Source organism: Dromiciops gliroides, chromosome 1 (genome assembly GCF_019393635.1).
Source record: "Dromiciops gliroides isolate mDroGli1 chromosome 1, mDroGli1.pri, whole genome shotgun sequence".
Lineage (NCBI taxonomy): Eukaryota > Metazoa > Chordata > Mammalia > Microbiotheria > Microbiotheriidae > Dromiciops > Dromiciops gliroides.
The window spans coordinates 508,528,856-508,538,603 of NC_057861.1; the positions used below are offsets into that span (position 1 = coordinate 508,528,856).

The 9,748-nt window shown below is 40.7% G+C and overlaps 1 pseudogene; it reads left to right on the forward strand.

Annotated features, from left to right (window-relative positions):
* The window catches only part of LOC122750934, a 32,550-nt pseudogene extending 23,034 nt beyond the window's left edge, over positions 1-9,516 (forward strand).
* Positions 9,517-9,748: the final 232 nt, after the last annotated feature.

A 9,748-nucleotide genomic window follows, 5' to 3' on the forward strand; every position in this document is an offset into this window, starting at 1 on the left:
TCATTTCTATGTTGTTGGTGAAATGTGTTATCAGCACCTTCTAAATCTCAACATCCTGGAGAAAAATCCTAGGTATCTTGTGACAGTTGCAGCTTCCCTATACCTACCCCTCCCAAAACACACACACACACACACACACACACAGAGGTTGGATTTTCAACAGATGATTTGTGATTAAAAGCAAGAGTGAAATCATGAAATAAGGTTGAGGAACATACTCTCTGGTATTTTTTTTTTTTCATTCTACGGAGGAGTTGTGTGAATGTACATATTAAGGAACAGGATAGCTATTCTCAGGCCCTCTGGAAATTGTTATGGTGACAATTCCTCAATCTGTGCTTATGTAGCTAGGAGTTAAGTAGGGGCCAAAGTAGAGGGAAGAAACTGATTTTTTTAAAGTGTGTCATTTTTAACTCAGTTATTGAAAAGAATAGTCTTAGATGTCAAGGCAATGGAAAAAACTAGTAAAATCTCATTGATAACTAACTTTTCCTATGACTTATCCTGCCCCTTCAGGTTTGAATCTCACTGTTAATACTATAATAATAGCTATACCTAAAAAATTTTCCCAGTTTGATAGATAATTAAACTGACTTTCATAGAATCTAGCTATTTGGAAAAGTCACCTGACCTCTCTAAGTTTCCTGTTCTATAAAATAAACAATTTTGAATATTTATTCCTGCTCTTATAAAAAGTGATAGACTATAAAATAAAAAGGCCAAATTAAGTGTTGAAACAGGGTTCCCTGAAGTTATCCTAAAACATTATTTATCTTTCTGTCATCAAAGAATAATATGTATTCATTTTATCCATTCAAATGTAATAGGACTAAAGAAAATCATCTTTTTTAAAGAAATATGAAGCAAACAAATTCTGAATGGAACTTCAATTACATGTTACATTATATAGGCATTATTTGCAAATTATACTTTTTTTACTTAACATTCATTCAAATTAAATTTCAAAAACTCATTAAAGTTTATGCATGATGCTAAGCACCCACAAAAGAAAAAAAATGATAAGGCATGAATAAAAGGATCTATGTACAAAATCTTGTGCATTATCTCTGAGGGTTTAGCATTTTGGAGCCTCTCATCATAATATTTAGGTGTCTTAAGGGGCAAATAACAGGCAAATTGAGTAATTAACCTATCATCCTCCAGGATTATTCAAATACACTCCTTTCCAACTGCCTACTGAATCTTTTCAGTTTTTGTTTGATACATGTAAAGAGTTGATCTCATAATCCCTATTAGGTAAGGAATTATGACCAGGAAGTATACAATATAAATATACTGTAGAAATATTTTGTTAAGTAGGGCTAATTTGGGGGCTAATCTGACTGGAGGACTAATCTGGGGACTTTTGACTGTTTGGCTATCTGACTGCTATTAATTTAATGTGGGCCTTTTATAAAGTTCCACCACACTGCTCCACTCCCAAATTGATAAGCAAAATATGAAGAAGCCTCTTAACTAAATAATCAAAGCCGAGTTTATGAGATATTTAAAAGTAAGAATACAGGGAAATAAAATGTACAACCTGACTGCTATCCTTTGGTCTCTTTCCACTGCTTCTCTTTCCCACCTGCTGCACTTTGAACTTCTTGAATACAATAAGGGCCTTAGCCACCTCTCGCCTCAGGGTATTCAGGTCCTTTATTCTAACTCCGAGCCCCTTTGACTTTGTAAATCCCCCTGCTTCTAACTTTTCTCTCCTTATCACCACTGCTGAACCCCTGTGTTTCTCTCTCACTGAACCTTCTGTCTGTCTGCTCTGTCAGTCTGCCCTTTGGCCTTTCTTTTCCCTGTTCCTAGTCCTTCTCGTCTTCTCCTGTGTCCTTGTAGCCCGGTCTCTAGTCTGCTGCGCTCCAACCTTTCTAATCTCATCAGCCATCACTTGACCTCTTCTCCACTTCGTCTCCTGAGTCTTGTCCACAGGCCTCCAGTCCTCCTGTCAGCCCCCATAACTTGTCAGCCCTGCCTGAGTCTAACCCCTAGGTCTATATATACCTTTTCTTCTCTCCACTCAAATCTCAGGGCTTCCTGCACCCCCACAGACCAAGCTAATCCGCTAGCCAGGGCTGTGGCTGGGGTGGGGGTGGTGTGCTCAAGCAGCTCGAGCCTCAGCATAGGCTATCAGGGATCTTTCGGATAGCTCCGCTCAGGTCGGAGGGAGCTGGGGGCTTTTTTCCCCCCCAGCTGTCTGACCTGGCATCTTGTACAGCCCATGGGGCTTTTTGACTCAGCTGAAGCTGAGGAGGAGGGGTACCAGCACCTCCCACACAGAAGAGACCCTGAGGGCCTAAGCCTTTCTAATCTCAGCCTAAAGGTAGGGTCCCCAAATCAAAATAAATTTCCACAATACACAAATAGAAGAACAAGAGAAAAAAAAAACATTTTAAATTGGTAAAAGAAACTAGACACAGCTAGGTAACATAGTGAACAGAGTGCTGTGCCTGTAGTCAGGAAGACCTGAATTAATATCTGGCCTCAGACACTTAATAGCTATATGACTGTGGGCGAATCATATCCCATGGTTCTCTGGGAATGAGTAATGGAATTTCTGGGTCAAGGGGTATAGAAATTTTTGTCAGTTTATTTGTATTGTTCCTAATTATTTTTCAAAATGCTTGCACTATTTCACAGTTCCATCATCAATGTTGTTGTGTGCCTATCCTTCCACAACCACTCCAACTTTTTTTGTCATGTTTACCAATTTATGATATATATGGGGAAACTTTATGGTTGTTTTCATTTGCATTATTTTTATTATTAGTGATTCAGAAAATTCATGTTGTTGTGAATAATTTTTAATTCTTCAAAGAACTGTTTGTACATATCCTTTGACCATTTATCTGTTAAGGAATAGCTATTAGTTTAATACATTTATTAATTGTTTATCTCTCTTGGATGCCAAATCTTTATGAGAGAAATTTGGCACAAAGGCTTTTTCCCCCTTCCAACTACTTACTTTTCTTAAGTTAACTAATTTCTTTAATTATTTTATTTTATTTTTTTTTTTTGCTGAGGCAATTGGGGGTTAAGTGACTTGCGCAGGATCACACAGTTAGTAATTGTCAAGTGTCTGAGGCCCGGATTTCAACTCAGGTCCTCCTGATTCCAGGGCCGGTGCTCTATCCACTGTGCCACCTAGCTGCCCCAGTTAACTAATTTCATCCCTATAGAAACTTTGAATTTCATGTACTTCAAGGATTGATTTAGCTTTATCCCAGGAATTTTCATATATCGTGTCAACATTATCATTTTCTTCTTCATAGTTACTAATTGTTTTTTATGATATCCTTTGACTTACCATTCATTCAGGAATTAATTATTAAATCTCCTTTTCAGTCTGTATGACAGTATTCCTTCCAAAATAGCATACACCTTCATTTTTATTTATATTGGGATGTATAATATATTCCAAAGACTTTGCTCAAAATTTAATCTCTGCATAGTTAAGGGTATATGTGGTATATGAGAGGCAGCCAAGTGATACAATGGCTAGAGTACTGAGCTTGGAGTAAGGACCTGAGTCCCAATCTGGCCTCAAGCACTTACTACTTTTGTGAACCTAGGCAACTCACTTATCCTCTGTCTGCCTCTGTTACCTCATCTGTAAAATGAGGATAATAATGGAGTTTAATCTCTTATGATTGTTGTGAAGATAAAATAAGGTAATATTTACAAAGTATTATATGAGGGCTGATTTTATTATTGTTATTATCTTACAGATCAAAAGTTCTATGGGTTTAAAGATGTCTTATTTAATCTTTATATCTTGCAAAAAAGAGGAAGGGGAGTTATTTTAGTAAGATCATGAAGTAATAGATAACGCCCCCCCCCCAAGTAGTGCACTTAAAATATCTCTTCTTTTATCAAGCACACTGAGCATACTGCTGTGCACATGTTGCTCTCTAATTGGAGTTACAGAAGAAGATAAAAGTAATAAGTAAAATGAGTTATAGACCCTGACACAGCCAGGATTAAACTATGATTTTTTTTCCATTTTCTGTCTAAATATTCTTTTTTTTATCAGCCTTAAAGTATCAGATGGATGGAGCATTTGAAAAAGTACACTCACAAAGGGATAGATAGATAGATAGATAGATAGATAGATAGATAGATGTATATATGTATGCATGTATGTATATATGTATATATGTATGTGTATGTATATGTATATGTGTGTACACACACATATATATAGATCGATAGATAGGTAGATAGATCAATAGATAGGTAGATAGATGGATAGATAGGTAGATAGATAGATAGATAGATAGATAGATAGATAGATAGATAGATAGATAGATAGATAGATAGATAGATGATAGATGATAGAGATGATAGAGATAGAGATAGATGATATAGATATAGATACTTTTTAGGTACTTTAGCCCTCAGAAAATCCTAGTTAGAGTCTATGAATAAGTTGTTAATATGCTAACAATACCTGAAACACTTACCTAACTAGACATATATTTCTTTTACCTATTCACACTATTTGTATTGTTCTTCCACTCTAACTTGCCTCTCTTTTCTTTCTCCATTCTGACTGCTTAAATTGAGGGAAAGTATTGTACCAATTCCATCAGTTACAATGGGTTAACTCAGATCTCTGATCTCCTTTATCTTCTGGGATAAGATTCAGTTTTGATGGGGAGAATAGCTCAGTTTGAAGCAATTATTTAAATAGAAGACCTTCCAATATGCAGGCTATCAAAGCTGAAGTACATTCTAATAAAAAAACAAAACAAAACAGTTAATTACTATAACTTGGGGAAGTATTAAAATAACCTCATTGGCCATATGTTGCCTCAACCATTTGTTTTTACCTCCATGACCCTCTCTAGCAGGCAGTGATTAGCTCAGATGGATAGTGTTGGCATCTCCTTTTGGTGGAGTACAATAAGGCAATTTTTCAGAAAATAATAGTAAGAAAAATCATAAAAAAGAGGAAATGTAGTAAATTGCCTTTAGTTTAACAGGCTACTGTAAGGCTTAGGAGATTAGATGAATAGAATCAAATGTTAAATATTTTATTTTCTCCCTGTGGTCATTCAAATACTCTTTTCTTTGATAGTATCAAAATTCATGTTAGGACTGTGAAAAATGCATATTTCTGTTATATTTAATAACTAAGTATAATAACCAAGATTTTCCCCATTTTCTGCTTCGTCATCCAGAAATCAACCAGTATTAGCAATTTCTCTTAAAAATTTACCCAGGCAAAGATCTAATCTGATAGTAAAAGTAATTCTAAGTTTTGGCTAATGGGTGAATGACTTTTCATTGTGTTTTCTCAGACAGATACTGGGAAAATATTGATTCTCCCTTTTATCAAGACAGGTCATATGAAAATTTATTTCTCTTTGACCAAGCTTTGAGTGACTTAAGTCACTTAACCCAAGATAGCTCATCTGTCATTTGATTAACCAATCAGAAGTTATTAGGTAACCTTCAGTAATACCTCCTCTTCTAAGAGCATATAAACTATGACTCCACTGCCATTAGGGGTCTTTGGTCTAAGGGAGATGGTCAAATGGCAGTCCTTTTATTAATAACTTACTGGTATTAATAACTTACTTGTATTAATAACATAATGATTAAATTATCCAGAAACTATATCTCTCAAATTTTTAATCACCATAGGACAGAAGTAGTTGTGGAAAATCGATGATGTCAAACCCTGTATTGGTTTTATACCTCTGCTTTCTGTCTCATATTTCTTTCTCTAGATGCTGGTTTCCCCTACCAACAGCACTTAGTGCTTTCAGCCTTCCATTTGACTTTTTATTTCACCCCTTTACACATCAAAACTTGCCCTGTGTTTGCAACTTTTCATGGTTCTTTTTCTGAAGCTAATTCTCAATGTTAATAAACTAATCAAGGTTAGTATTTAATTGATTTTCTTTTGGTTTTTATATCATCCCAATTTTTGCACTGTATTCTCTCTCTCCCCTTTTTCCAAGAGGCATAGACCTTATAGAAAAGAGTATACTTTTTTCTAAAGAGAAAGAAAAAATGTGCAAAACTGATGAAAACACTAAAATGCTGTTTTGAGAGTTTTCTCCTAAACAATTCAAATTTTAAAGTTTTCCAAACACCGTGTTATTGAGTTGCATTATTTCTGATTCTCCTTTGTCTAATCTGTTCTATTCATTTGTATACACATATACACAGACACAACATGACACAATGTAATATAAGAACATAAAGTAACATAACATAATAGAAATTATATGTATATATACACATATATACATGTATGTATCTGTGCATAACAAATTGGAATATATTAGTATAATCAAATATTACTGTAAGAAACAGACTATGTCAATGAACAAGCAGTTATTAAGTACTTCTCATGTGCCAGATACTGTCCTGGCATACACAGATATATGTGTCCATACACAGATATATACATATATACATACACATATGCATGTATCTATATACACACTTGTGCATATATGTATATTGTGTTTATATCTATATCTATCTCCATCCATCCATCTATTTTTCTATCTCTCTAGGTATCTCCTTTGTTTTTCATCAATGGTCATCTTGAGACATTTGACTCAAATTAAAATAGCTAGGATAAAGGGTAGGGACCCCCTGCTTCTGGGTTGTTATGGAAATAGAGTCCTTCTGCTGGTAGGCCCCATGGGCGGGATCTTGCTGTTGGCCACGGTTGAGGGTGGGGCTATATTACTGGTCAGCAGTGGAGTCAAGGCCTCCCTGGTGGCTTATGCTGGGAATGGGGTCTCTGGGATAAGGCATTTTGGTCCAATTCAGATTGCTCTCTTGTCTAAAGAATGCTGGTTTACAGGAGGATGGGGCCTTGTTCATAGATTTCCTCAGGATTAGAGCCCCACTGTAAGCTCCCTAAGCCTCACTGCAGCTGTTGCTCCTGCCCTTGGACTTTTTTTTTTTTTGCAGGACAATGGGGTTAAGTGACTTGCCCAGGGTCACACAGCTAGTAAGTATCAAGTGTCTGAGGCCTATTTGAACTCAGGTCCTCCTGAATCCAGGGTCGGTGCTTTATCCACTGTGCCACCTAGCCGCCCCCTGCCCTTGGACTTTGATCCCTTCCCACCCAGGTAAGATAGACCTTTGCTGCTGGGCTAGTAAGCTGTTTCCCTGCTCCTGGAACAATTCAGAGGAGGTGTTCTAGTTGTTTGGAGGGGAACTTTGGGAGGGCTTCAAAGGGTTGTTTCCTTACTTCTCCATCTTGGCACCTTAGGTCGTAGGAAGAAGGTATTGATGAGGAGATTGTACCACTGCCCACCTGGAATGCCGGTACTCAACAGCCCATTACAGAGAACATGGACAAGTTTTCCACTGAGACTGACCTCATTTATAAATATTTGCCTTTCAAATCAGAGCAGCAAGTAATGAATCAATTTAAGAAGATATCTGGGGAGACAGGAACTCTGGTTATCATCTTTAACCTCAAACTCACGGACAATGTTGAACCTGAACTGGTTGTTGTCTGGACCCTGGGATATCCAGATGGCTGAAACGTCCCCTGAGGGCACGAAGCCCAAGCTGCTCCTTCAGCCTATGCCGCTCTCCTCTACATTGACCCCAGAATGAGGATCTTCATCCAGGGCCACAAAGTGCAGACCAAGCTACTTTCGTGCTGTTTGTATAAGCCCAGGATGTACAAATACACCTCCAACCAATTCAAGAGAGTTGAAGGGGAGGTGAAGAAGGCGGAGCATGTGGCTCACATAGCATAGCAGGAGAAAAGGCTCAAGAGGCTGAGAACAAAGCCCGAGCCTTGGAGCTGAGGCTTGGCGGAGACCTCACCCGGGAATCCAGGGCGGCCCTGCTGTGGGTCCAAGGCACAGCCATTAACCTGCGCCAGGAAGGTGACATTAAGAAGCGCATCAAAGAGGCCAAACAACGGGCCCTCAAGAACCTAAAGAGCTTAACTTTGTCTTTGGGGTAAACATTGAGCGGCGGGATCTGGACAGCATGTTCGTACACAATTGCAGTAGTTTGATTAAGATGTACGAGAAGGTGGGCCCACAGCTCGAGAGAGGCATGGCCTATGGTGGAGTCGTTGGAGTGGTAGATGTGCCCTATCTGGCCCTGGAGCCCACCCACAACAAACAGGACTTTGCTGATGCCAAGGAGTATGGGGCAAAAGCAGGAGAAGCTGGAAGCCCTGCAGAAAATGATCCCTATCAGATCCCAGGCTGACTTGAAAAAGCTACCTCTGGAGGTGAGCAACAGGCCTTCGGGAAGCAGTCCCACACCATACATCGTCGACTTCCGCGTCCCAGGTCCCCCCGACTGCCAGCTGTGATTAAGAACGCTCCAAGCCGACTCCCACCCCCACCAACTCCCAGACAAGTCTTCCAGGCCAGAAGGGGCCCTCCGTCCATCTCCCCGAGACCAGCCCACTCGCCGGCCCAGGAGGAAGCCAGGACGTCCAGGATGTCCCACCCAGGTCTGGCTCCCCGGAAGTCCAGCGGCGCCATTGTCAAACCGGCTCCCAGAGTGGTCTCTGTGGTGAGGTCCCCCACATAGCTAGTGCCGAATTCCAGCCCCACCCCACCCCACCCCCGTGACGTGCTCATCCCCAAACCCGTGAAGACCCCAGTGCTCAAGAAGCCAGACCCGTCCAGTAAACCTCAGATCGTCAGTGCCCGGAAGAGAAGCTTTCTTCTGACACCAGATGAGGCCTAAGAAGATGTGGACCGGAAGGAGAAATCCAGTCAGGGCAAAATCCTTGTGAAAAACGAGGAGTGGAGTGAAGTCATCGTTGAGCTCTCAGTCAGTGAAGAAGACCTGGCAGAGCTCGAAGGAGCCCAGAAAGACAAAGGGCTGCACGTGGAGGTGCGGGTGAACAAGAAGTGGTACACGGGCCGCGTGACCGCCATGGACGTGGTGCGCTGGAAGGTGAAGTTTGATTACGTGCCCACAGACACCACGCCAAGAGACCGCTGTGTTGAGAAAGGCAGTGATGATGTAAGGTTGATGAAGCCCCCTTCCCCCGAGTACCAAAGCCCTGACACCCAGCAGCAGGAGGACGAAGATGTGATCGCCACTGAGCCTTCCACCTTGGACTGCAGCCGCATTGAGCCGGACACGACGGCCCCCAGCAGCCGCCACGAGACCGTGGATCTGCTGGTCCATACCCTTCGGAGTTGTCTCCAGTATTTCCTGCCTCCCAACTTCCCCATCTCAAAAAAGGAACTGAGTTCTATGAGCCCAGATGAGCTGATGACCTTTCCTCTGAAAGAGTATTTCAAACGGTATGAGGTGGACCTACAGAATCTGTGCAACTCCTATCAGACCCGTGCCGATGCCCGCGCCAAGGCCTCTGAGGAGAACCTCCACGCCTCAGAGAGGAAGCTGCGAGAGACCGAGGAAAAGCTGCAGAAGCTGAGGACAAACATTGTGGCCCTGCTCCAGAAAGTGCAAGAGGACATCGACATCAACACTGAGGAGGAGCTGGACGCCTACATCGAGGACCTGATCACCAAGGGAGACTGAGCCGGGTGCCAATGGCCAGGGAGACCTAGGCGGCACCTGGCCTGCCACTGATGCATGGGACCACCTTCTTGAGGCTCGACCTACCCAGGACACTTTTGTTGTCACAAGGGAAGCTTTAAAACATTGTAGTTCTTCAGATTTCCTTCCCTTTGTTTATAAATATTTATTTTTAAACAAACAAAAAAAAAGATTAGGTCGTTGTTTTTTTTAAGAATGCATTTTTTTTATCTTA